Genomic DNA, 11,086 nt, shown 5'->3' with positions numbered 1-11,086 from the left:
CATCTGAACTCATGCAGTAGGAAATACTAGAACCAGACACAACTTTTTTTCATTTAATTTGATTATTTAAATTATAAATAATTTGATTCAGTCTCAGCTGAACTACCCTCTGTATCATTCATTGTATGAGAGAGAGAGAGAGAGAGAGAGAGAGAGAGAGAGAGAGAGAGAGAGAGAGAGAGAGAGAGAGAGAGAGAGGAGAGAGGCAGCACGAGCCGTTTTCAGCTCTGATACTCGCTCATCCCTAGTTTTTACATTTAAAGCATCGTTAAATCATTTTCAACACTTTAAGCTATTGATTTCTAAATGTTTTCAGTGGTTTTTCAGCCACAAAACTGAGTAACTTCACAGTGGATAGCCCCTGCAGACCTCTGCTGAACAGAAACTGCACTTAACAGATTTGTGGTTTGGGTTGGCACAGTTGGAAAATTCTCTACCTGCTTTACGGAAATAGCTGTTTATTGTGCCGGTAGCTAATCAAAAGGCTATCAGTAGGTTTTGTCAGTTCATCGACCGTCAATAAAAAAGCACAAGAAGAGCAGGAGTTTGGCTTTTTTTTTTTGGCATCATGGAGGAGCCAGGAAGTAAAAGTAAGAGAGTAATGTCATCTAAAACTGGAGTAAACATCAGTGTGCCCTACGCTAGTTTGAGAAAGCTGAAAAATGCAATGAAGTCACTGGCTGATGATGACCTGGCTTTGTTGCTACTGGACTTATAAGTAAAACTATTTTTTGTCCAACTGTGTCGATCTTTTTAACCACGAAATTTAAACAAATCATAGCAAAGGCAAAGAGATGTTGCTCTGCAGGTTGGTCTAGCCACGCTCCATTGTAGTCTAAGCAGGGCTTCCAATGACCTGAGCAGTTTGTGTCTGGCCAATCACAGGGCTGTTCATTTGTTGGGCGGGATTAATGCTAGAGCTGCGATGGAGAAAAACAACAAAGATGGTGCTCATTTGAAATGGCTTTAGTAACAACTTTGGACTATTTAAACTTGAGCAGATAGAGGTACTTAAGTCCCTTATTTCGAAAAGAACATATCTTCTTCTTCTTCTTCTTCTTCTTCTTCTTTCTCTTCTTCTTCTTCTTCTTCTTCTTCTTCTTCTTCTTCACTGCTCTGTTGACCAACATTCTTAGTGGTGATCTCTTCATGCTGTTCATCGCTCTGATTGGTCCTAGTGCTTGCCAGAGACAGAGATTTTGCCCCTACGAGTGAAAAGTTTCAATGGACTGTGTCCAGACTAGGTATTTACACATATAAATGATAAATGACCCGCACTTGTATAGCGCCTCTCAGAGTGAGGACTCCAAAGCACTTTACACTACAGTGTATCATTCACCCATTCACACACACATTCACACACTGATGGTGATGAGCTATGATGTAGCCACAGCTGCCCTGGGGCGCACTGACAGAGGCGAGGCTGCCGAGCACAGGCGCCACCAGTCCCTCCGACCACCACCAGCACAGGAGTTAAGTGCTCGCCCCGCAATCGGAAGGTTGCAGGTTCGAGCCCCACTCAGTCTGTCGCTGTCGTTGTGTCCTTGGGCAAGACACTTAACCCACGTTGCCTGCTGGTGGTGGTCGGAGGGACCGGTGGCGCCAGTGCTCGGCAGCCTCGCCTCTGTCAGTGCACCCCAGGGCAGCTGTGGCTACATTGTAGCTCATCCCTACCAGTGTGTGAATGTGTGTGTGAATGGGTGAATGACTGATTGTGTTGTAAAGCGCCTTGGGGGGTTCCAGGACTCTAGAAGGCGCTATATCAAATACAGGCCATTTACCATTTACCATTTACCAGCAGATAGGATGGCTTGCCAGGCTAGATCTTGTTCCTTTGGGCTTATTTACAATCAGCTGGCTCAGGTTGTTAGCGCTAGCATCAGTAGACTGTTGCAGGGTTACTTATAGAGACAATGTGTAGTTTTCACCATTAAATTCTGGAAATATCCATCAAAATGTTGAAAATGAATGAAATGATGCCCAGTTGTTGAGAAATATTGGTGGCTTCTTAACATATAACCATAAAACTCAGGTTTAAAATACATGGGAGCGGGTCAAAGTCTCTGGGCGACACCATATTAGACACCATGTTTCCGTCTACGGGAGCCCGTGAGGACAAAAAACATTTACTGATTTGTAACAAATGGTTACAAAACTTTTGTCGTTTTTAAATGTTGTTGTTTTACACATTTACCTCTTCACTTGTTGCCAGAGATGAAAGGGAGTCTGATGTGCTTGTTACTTTGCTAAAGTTTGCACTCGCTAGGGCTTTTTGACCCTAATGGGCATCAGTTGGTAAGGTCTTACTCCTACACAGAAATACTGCTTGCTTGCATCAATTTAGGTATCTATTGCCCCCTATCGCCAGGACAAATACATACTGTCACTTTAAAACAGTTATGTTTTATGTAATTCTGCTTTAGCCAGTAGGAGAGAGAAGCAGAAAACATTTTAAGTGTTTTAAGTTTGTTTGCTCCGAGTTTTCAGCATAAAACCAGCAGGTAGAAACCCACTTTTTCATAAATGAAAGTTGCAGGTAAAATGACCCTCCTGAAAGTCGGGTATTCACGCATAAAAATGTAAAATACTTAAAAGTTTTATAAAATAACTCAAAAGCAAGATTCCAGGTACTCGTCTCACTGCTTTTGGCTTGTAGTTTTCTTTCTGTCTGTACCTGCTGTCAAAAAGAAGATGAGTAAACAGAAAGATAAAACCCCATTTGCCTGCCAAGCCCGTCTCGATTTGACAGCTTGTCTGTTGCAAATTACATCAAGAGTCTCACTGGATGAAATCTTCATCAATATCTTCAAAAAGAAGAAAATAAGCCATTTGTTCTCCATAAAGTCTTCAAGTTTGTTCAAAGTGAAGTGTGGTTAGTTTTAAGGGAAAAAATAGACCTGTTTTCACTGTCTAATCTTGACTTTTTCTCATTTTTTAAAGAACTTCAAACGTCTGTGATTCTGCAAATGAAGCCGTCACAATGAAAATGAAAGGCTCTCTTGTTAATTTGATATTGGGTGGGTTTTCGTTTTTTGCACCAAAACATTTGGACTCAAACATCACTTAGACAGAAAATAATTATGTGATGGCCTCGTGGAAGGGTACCCCCCCCCACCCCCCCACCCACACACACACACAACTTTTGGAAAATGCTGCATTTAAAGATTAAGATAAAAAAATCATTCAGTGGAAAGCGGCCGATTTGGAGCCACATTGCTTATGAATAAAACAATAATGACAATTTCAGGGTTGTAGTCCTATGGGGTGCCATTTGTAAAGTCAAACAGTCATAATCTAACAGCAATATTTTTGGTTATTTAGCATATCATAAGAGAAAAAATTGGGAGTTCACTTTTTCAAAGTCATATTTTCATCATGTTATTCATACATTTATAAATGTTAAAGTTTCCAAATATGTATTTAGTTAGCAAGCTAAATATTTAATTTATAGTTAAATATTTATTTTTGCAAACTAAATATTTAGGTCTGATCTAAAAATTTAGTTTGTAAAATAAATATTTAATTCACTAACTAAATATTTATTTTGGAACTAAATATTTGATTTGTTAATTAAATATTTAATTTGTAAATTAAATATTTATTTTCCAAAAAAAAATATTTAGATCCCAGCTAAATTTTTATTTTGGAGCTAAACATTTAGTTTGCAAAATCAGTATTTATGACTGTTTGACTTTACAAATGGCACCCCATATAGTCCTAGCTTTAAAAATCAACATTGTGTGTATTTATGGCTATCTTTGGTCGTTTACACTTCTAACATTGCATATTTGTAGAAAATCTTGTTGTTTTGAGGGCTGCAGCTATGACATATTTTGGTAATCAAGTATTGTATTGAATAATCCATCGTTTCCTTGTGTATGCAACTATAAATACAGAACTCCATCTGTTCCTTACTTTTCCTATTGAAGCTGTTCTCAGATGCCATATGCTTGCTGTCAGGTGTTGAGGTACAGTACTTCTAATTAACTTAATGTTCACCCTATTTTTTTATATGTCTGCTGTGGCCCCCAGACTCTGGAACTCTCTCCCCCTGAGCCTGGGATCAGTGGACTCAGTGGTCTCCTTTAAAAAGAAGCTGTTCAGGCTTTGGTGTGACCTTCATCACCACCCTCCCTTATTCTGCTCTTATTCCGCCTTTCCCAGGACCCATTGATTTCCCTCTTTCCTATTCATTTTCTCTCTCCCTTTCCTTACATTTTTTGTTCTTTTCTCCATTTAAACATATTGTTAATCATTTTTAAAAAAAATTATCTTGAGAGGCACTATATAAAGACCTTCTTCTTCTTCTTGTTCTTCTTGTTCTTCTTCTTCCATCAATGATTTAGTATTTTGTTTTTGACATATGATAAAGTTTCAAAAGGCACCTAGAGAAAATCTTAATCCCAAAATTTTTTTTCTGTTCTTGTGGAAAAATTCTGAATCTGTCAAAAGACAGGTGCAGTTTTGATCAGCTGAAATATGCCATTCACTTGACAAAAATTATTATGCTGTTATGCCATTTACTCAGAATTGTTCATAAGAAATGTTGCCAATTCTGCATTAGCCTACTTCTGCAAATGCACTTGCAAACTCGGTGACTGACATCTGTAAACAGACATCTAACGCAATTGGCTAATGCTGAGCGGTGCTCAATCCATATTGCATGGGGCTCTATGAGATGGGGGGTATTTTGCAGACTTCTAAAAAAAAGTCATACATAATTCCTGAAAGGAGGAAAACTTTCGATTCTATTGATCGTTTCAGTCCTAAATGTAATCAAATCTGGAATGGGTGGCTACATGTACTGTCACTGTTGTATCTAATGAAATCTGACAATACATAAATTATTAATCTTTTTCATATTTTAGTTAAATACGTAAATTATTGGAGATTTAAAATTTCTAACTAGTGATAAGATTCCCTTTTGTGCTCCTCTGTTCTGCCACCATCTCTCCCTCTCTCTCTCTCTCTCTCTCTCTCTCTCTCTCTCTCTCTCTCTCGTACTTCACCCAGCCTATTAGGCAAGCATTCACTTCAGACTTAGCCAGGCACTCGTGCTGAGGGAACATGGTGACTGTCACTTCAAATCATAAAGGGAACAGAAAAATGCTATTTCTTTCATAACGAAAGCCTTGGGAAAGAAATGATGAATCATCCCCGTGTTGCTTGCAAAATTCTTTAGCAATTTCCAGCGAGGCCAAATTCACTGCGCTAATGTTCAAAGGCACCAGACGAGACCACAAGCGTCTGGCACCCACTCAGTGCCTACATTAAGAGCTAGCGACATCCAAATTGACTGAGAGAAGCAAGCAAACAATGGTGTCTCCAGACGCTCCATTATTGGCTTAGAGAGACAAATCAAGAAAGATTTACCAACGTTATGAACTTGCTATTTTTTATTCTTTTTCCTCCTATGCATATGATAATCTCAGAGAATCAAGTCACAGCTTCATGCAAACAAAAGTTCAACAGTTTTCTGACTGTGACTTACTTTTCTGATCATGTAAGTTGATTATTCAAAGCGCTTGCCTCTGTAGCATCAAGCTACAGAGGCAAGCGCTGTTTAATCTCAATGGTCTGAAGCATTAAATCGTTACAATAGAAAGTTCTTTCAACTTTAAGCTAGAAGTTAAACATTAATCTCAGTGATTGTTGCGTTAGAAACTTGACTTTTTTTAATGTTGACACCACTCTGCAGCCCTCTGCTGACCACAAACTACGCTTGATAGTTTTGTGGTGCGGGTAGGTGTTCTAGGGGGTGCTCTTTCCTGCTTTTCGGCTGTTAACTATAATGCTAGCAGCTAGCCTTTCTAATTCACTGATTGCCAAGAAGAATAAAAGGAAATTTGCTTTTTCTGTTGGCATCATGGCGCAACCTAGAAGTAAAGTAAGAGACTAGCCTAATTTGTTGTAAGCGAAGCAACAGGCTTATACCAGAATGAACATCAGCACTGCCTACGCTAGTTTGAGGAGCGTAAAGGTTGGTTTATGCTTGACGCGTCCGCGAGGTCTGCACGGCTCCGCGCGGCGAAATTGCGTCATTTTAACAACCACGCCCCTCCACCGCGTCTCCGCACGCCCAAAATTTCCGCAACGCGCACCTAGGAAATTTTCTAACCACGCGGACGGACGGACGCGGAAAAACATGGCGGACCGGCAAGAACTAGTATGGCAGAGGTTCGTAAATACAGACATTTGTATGATTCAGCTCGCAGAGATCACCGGGATCAACATGTTGTTAATAATTCTTGGAGAGAAATAGCTCGCACTGTCGGAAAAGACGAGGATGCTGTTAAAAATGCTGAAATGCCGTGTTGTAAACAGTAATTTTTACTTCTACTACGGTGTAGTGTTGGATGCATTCCGTAGAGCTCCATGCTGCCTCGTTCAGTTTGGGAGAATATTGGCTCACCGCAGAGACAAGCTGCATGAACCATAAACGCTGCCAGTTGTGAAGCGCGTTCCATCCGCGAGCCACATCACCGCGCGGAAAGTGAATGCGTCAAGCATAAACCAAACTTTAGGAGGTAACAAAATTGCACACTAATGGTGGCCGGGCTTTGTTGCTGCTGGACTTGTAAGTAATAATATTTATTTGTCCAACAGTGTGGATCTTTTTACTTCATATTAGTTGGCTCATGTTGGCATTTGTTCATTGTTAGCAATAGCTACAGCAGGCTGCAGCATAGACATGAATACGTAGACGCCCCATTGGGTGCTGGAGAGCATAACAGCGTCTCCGCTATACTGGATGAGCAGAGTGAGCAACTATGCCCATTTTTATGCTACAACCAGCGAACTATTGAAAACAGATCGCGTGGGATTACGTGTGACTTTTCTAGCATACTTGATTTTATATTTAAATGTATTTGTATTTATTTTGTTTACTTTATATTCTAATTATCATGCCATACCTTGTGTCTGATTTTGTGAAAAAGCTTGATAAAATGTTTTTTTTAGTTGGGTAACCACTGTGCTCTGTAGAAATGAATGCACTGGGGCGAATGGCAGCTACATTAGGCAGCGCCAGGCCACAGGGCATCATATATAGTGTATGCTCGTGGGCTGCAGAGGGGCTGTTTATGACAGTTGTAATTCCACTTTCAACCAATAGAGTGGAGAAACAGGAAACTGCTGTCATAGAATTCAAAGCTAAATTTACCTTGTTGCTCTTTGTAAGAGACTTGTACCAGATCAAAATGCTGTACTGTCTATTTGCTTTTCTGTAAAACCCATTAAAGTGACAATATGTAGTTCTTACCATTAATCTCTGGAAATATCCATCGAAATGTTGTTGTAAGTTAATTAAAAGATACCCAGTTGTTGAAAAATATTGGCAGTTTCATAACATATAACCATAAAAATCTGTTTTAAAATACATGGAAGTGGGTCTAAGTATGTGGGCGACGTCATATTGGATATCATGTTTCCTTCAACGGAAGCCAGTGAGGACAAAACACATTAACTGATTTATAACAAATGGTGAAATAAATGTTTGCCAAAAAAAAAAAATGTTGTTTTACACATTTACTTCTTGACTCATTGCCAGTGTTGAAAGGGAATCTGATGTCCTTATTATTTTGCTGGAGGTTGCACTAACATGGATTTTTGACCCTAATGGCCATCCGTTGGTAAGGTCTTATTTGAACCAAAAAAAAATGCTTGCTTACAATGACTTAAGTATGCACTGCCCCTTATCGCCAGGGAAAGTACACAATGTCTCTTTAATGTAATGGCTATAGCTGGTTTTACATTTGAAAGTTTAGAGACACACCCTTAAATTAACATGTCCTACTTTAGTGTCTGCAAAAAATAAACGTTGGCTTTGCTAACGCTAATTGCAGAACAGCGCTAGCCCAAGCTATTGCTAATGCTAGCCTGAGTTATTGCTATCACCGAGCTTCTGATACTGGAAGCCCAGCTTACTGCGAATGTCCTTGTTGGATGAGAGGAAAACAACGGAATAATGATGGAGCACTCACTGGGAATGTCTGGACTTTGGTGATGTTAGTGGTGGACAGACGGGCTGGTCACTCAAATAGCAGTCTCTCTCAAACTGCTACCCTGCGGAGAAAACTCATTTTGGCCGCTTGTATCAACAATCTCGTTCTTTTGGTCACTGCCCAACTTTGACCCCTCCCCCCACCCAACACCTTGTCCACCACTCCACCCTCAATGCTTCATTGGAGCCACAGCCATCCTTTCCTCTTTAATCAGACCTTGTTATGTTTTTCAGGAAGTGGACAACTTTGAATGTAAAGGAAATCATTGCTACTTATTATTTTCTGGGGTTACAAAAAATGTATTCGGTCAGAGTCCTGGGGAAAGCATCATGACTACAGATTATTTCATTATAAAGTTTCACTTTAGCCTTTTGTTTTACGCATATGGGTTTTTGTCTTTGAGTCCATAGATAGCAGTTTAAAACCTCATCCTAATGTCTCCTCCCACTTGCAGGCAGGTTTTAGAGACTCCATAAACCACACTTTACCTCTACTTTACATTCTCCCTCACGCCTGTAGATGGAACATTCTTATCTAGCTCTTTTCTCTCTAGACAGATTAATGATGTTGTTCTGATGATGTAAGATTGCTGCTGGCATGTAACAGGCTGTCTTCAGGGGGCCTGAGAAGACAAACAAATCAAGCCCAAGCCATTTCTGCCATGTTGACCTTATTTGTTGACCGAGGCTGTTTACTTTAGTAGGAATAAAAACATTTAGTGAGTTGCTCTTTTTATTGTGTTGCAAATGCTGAGTCATTTGTTCTGAATGTGTAATAACCGCTTCCTGAATTCAATTACGTAAAAATATAATCATCTTTTTTCTTTGTTGCCTTTTCCTGCCTTTGACCTTAGTCTACTTCAGTTTTACCTTTGGTTTTGTTTGCATTTCCTGTGAACAAGGAATGAATCAGTCATTACTCACCCTAATATCCCGATCGCTTCAGCTTTCCTTTACCTGACTGTCTTTCTATTTGCACAATCAAACATGCTAATTGTTTCTTCTTTTTTTTTTACATGCAAAGTCACTTTGTGGTTTTTCATTTATTTACATGCCCTTTATGGTTCCGATGTCATAAAACATTTAGATCTGACTTTTTATCGTGTGGCTCTTTATATTGTATGAAATATTTCACCTTACATTCCAAAATTTTTATTAAAATAAACCAAATACAGACACTGTAAAAAACATATGCTGTCATACACAGTTGGCTTCTGTAGCTATTGTATACAAATGTGGTAAATATTATTTACATTTTTCTTGTATTAGTTTTACGTCACATAAATCTTTAGTGATTTTTGGGCTATTTTGTGTTTCTGTTTTAAGTTTAAAAATAATTATATAATTATCAAACCAATTGTAGAAATTTGTCTGAACAGCCTCGCCTCAAAGAAATAGAGATTATGTCCAACAGGACTGATGGCTAAACCTTTGAAAGTTTATTTGTGTTTTTCTGTTTTAATCACATACTTGTTCTGATTTCTTAAGGCAACACTAAAGAGATTCTAGCTCTTTAAGCTATTGCTTTAAACTCGTTTCAGTGATTCTTCAGCCGTAAACCTGAGCTACTTCACATTGGACAGCCGTCTGCTGACCTGAAACTGCAACTAACAGTGTTGCGGTTTGGGTGGGACCAGAGTGGGAGCTCTTTACCTGCTTTGCAAAAATAGCTGTCTACTGTGCCGGTAGCTAATATAAAGGCTACCAGTTAGCTTTAGCAGTTGACAGATGATGAACAAATAGCACAAGAAGAAGAAGATTTTTGCTTTTTTTCAATGACATAATGGAGAAGTCTAGAAGTTAAAGTAAAAAGCTAAAGCATAACCAGAGTGAACATCGGCGTGGCCTACACTTGTTTGAGGGAGGTAAAGGAGGCTAAGGACTCACAGACTGATGGTGACCTGGCTTTGTTGCTACTGGACTTGTATGTAATAATAATTTTTCATCCAACTGTGTGGATCATTTTACATAGTGGTGTCTATAGTATCAGTTGGCTCATGTTAGCATTAGCTTTTTATTAGCACAAGTTACAGCTGGCGGCGGCAGTGTTGTTTATGACGTTTTTCACTTTCAACAAGTTGGAGGGAGAAGCAGAAAACATAACAAGTGTTGCTTTAAAATGCTTCTGATTTAGGTTACAGCACAACTGATGTGTTATGGTCATTCACTCACTCTCAGCAGAAGCTCTGGAGAGTTGTCCAGTAATCGGAAAGTTGTAGGTTCTACCTCAGCTCCCACCAGAGAATGCAGCTGTTGGGTCCTTGGGCAAGACACTCAACCTGCCTTGCCTGCTGGTGGTGGTTGGAGGGAACTGTGGTGCCAGTGTTTGGCAGTCTTGCTTCCGTCAATGCGCCCCACAGCAGCTGTGGCTACATTGGAGCTCATCGTCTCTAGAGTGTGAATGTGTAGATGACTGATTGTGTTATAATGAAGGTGCTTTTCAAATACAGGCCATTTACTATAATGACTTAAAACATAAGTTAGAATGTAGCGCTTTTACACAAAAATACCTCTAGTAAATGGAAAACAAATGAAGGGTAAATAGCCTATTTTTAAAATTAGATTCTATAGAAATGTTGGCAACATTTATGGTTTACTGGCAATGGATCTATTAATGTTCTTAAACTGATTTTTCTTGTAAAATGATATGCCAAGGTATATGCATCTTGCAAAAACAAACCTACAGAGAGCTGAGCAAGCAGTAACTTAGCTCCGATTGCTGACACCATATCTTTTTCATCAGGGGAAGGTGTTGGATACAAATGGATTCGAGCAAAAACACTCGACTTATCCTCTCATAACCAAAGGCTCGTCTCTCCTGGGGTGGAGGCTCCTAATTGAGCCTGCAGTTTCATGCGTTTTAGTCAGAAGATCAGATAATGCACTACAGTCTGACTTGGGTATCTCTTGTTTTAGATTTTTACACAAAAGCTGCAATGGCAGCCACAAAAAGTAATAATAATACAAAAGGAAATGTGATATCAAATGCCGTTTTAGAAGCATATTGCAAATGTTTGGCTGCAATCTGTTGTTATGTGGAGCTTGTGTTCACTTAGCTCAAAGTAAAAAACACCAAGACTTTAA

The sequence above is a fragment of the Nothobranchius furzeri genome, chromosome 10, assembly GCF_043380555.1.
Source record: "Nothobranchius furzeri strain GRZ-AD chromosome 10, NfurGRZ-RIMD1, whole genome shotgun sequence".
Lineage (NCBI taxonomy): Eukaryota > Metazoa > Chordata > Actinopteri > Cyprinodontiformes > Nothobranchiidae > Nothobranchius > Nothobranchius furzeri.
This window is presented reverse-complemented; position numbering follows the sequence as displayed.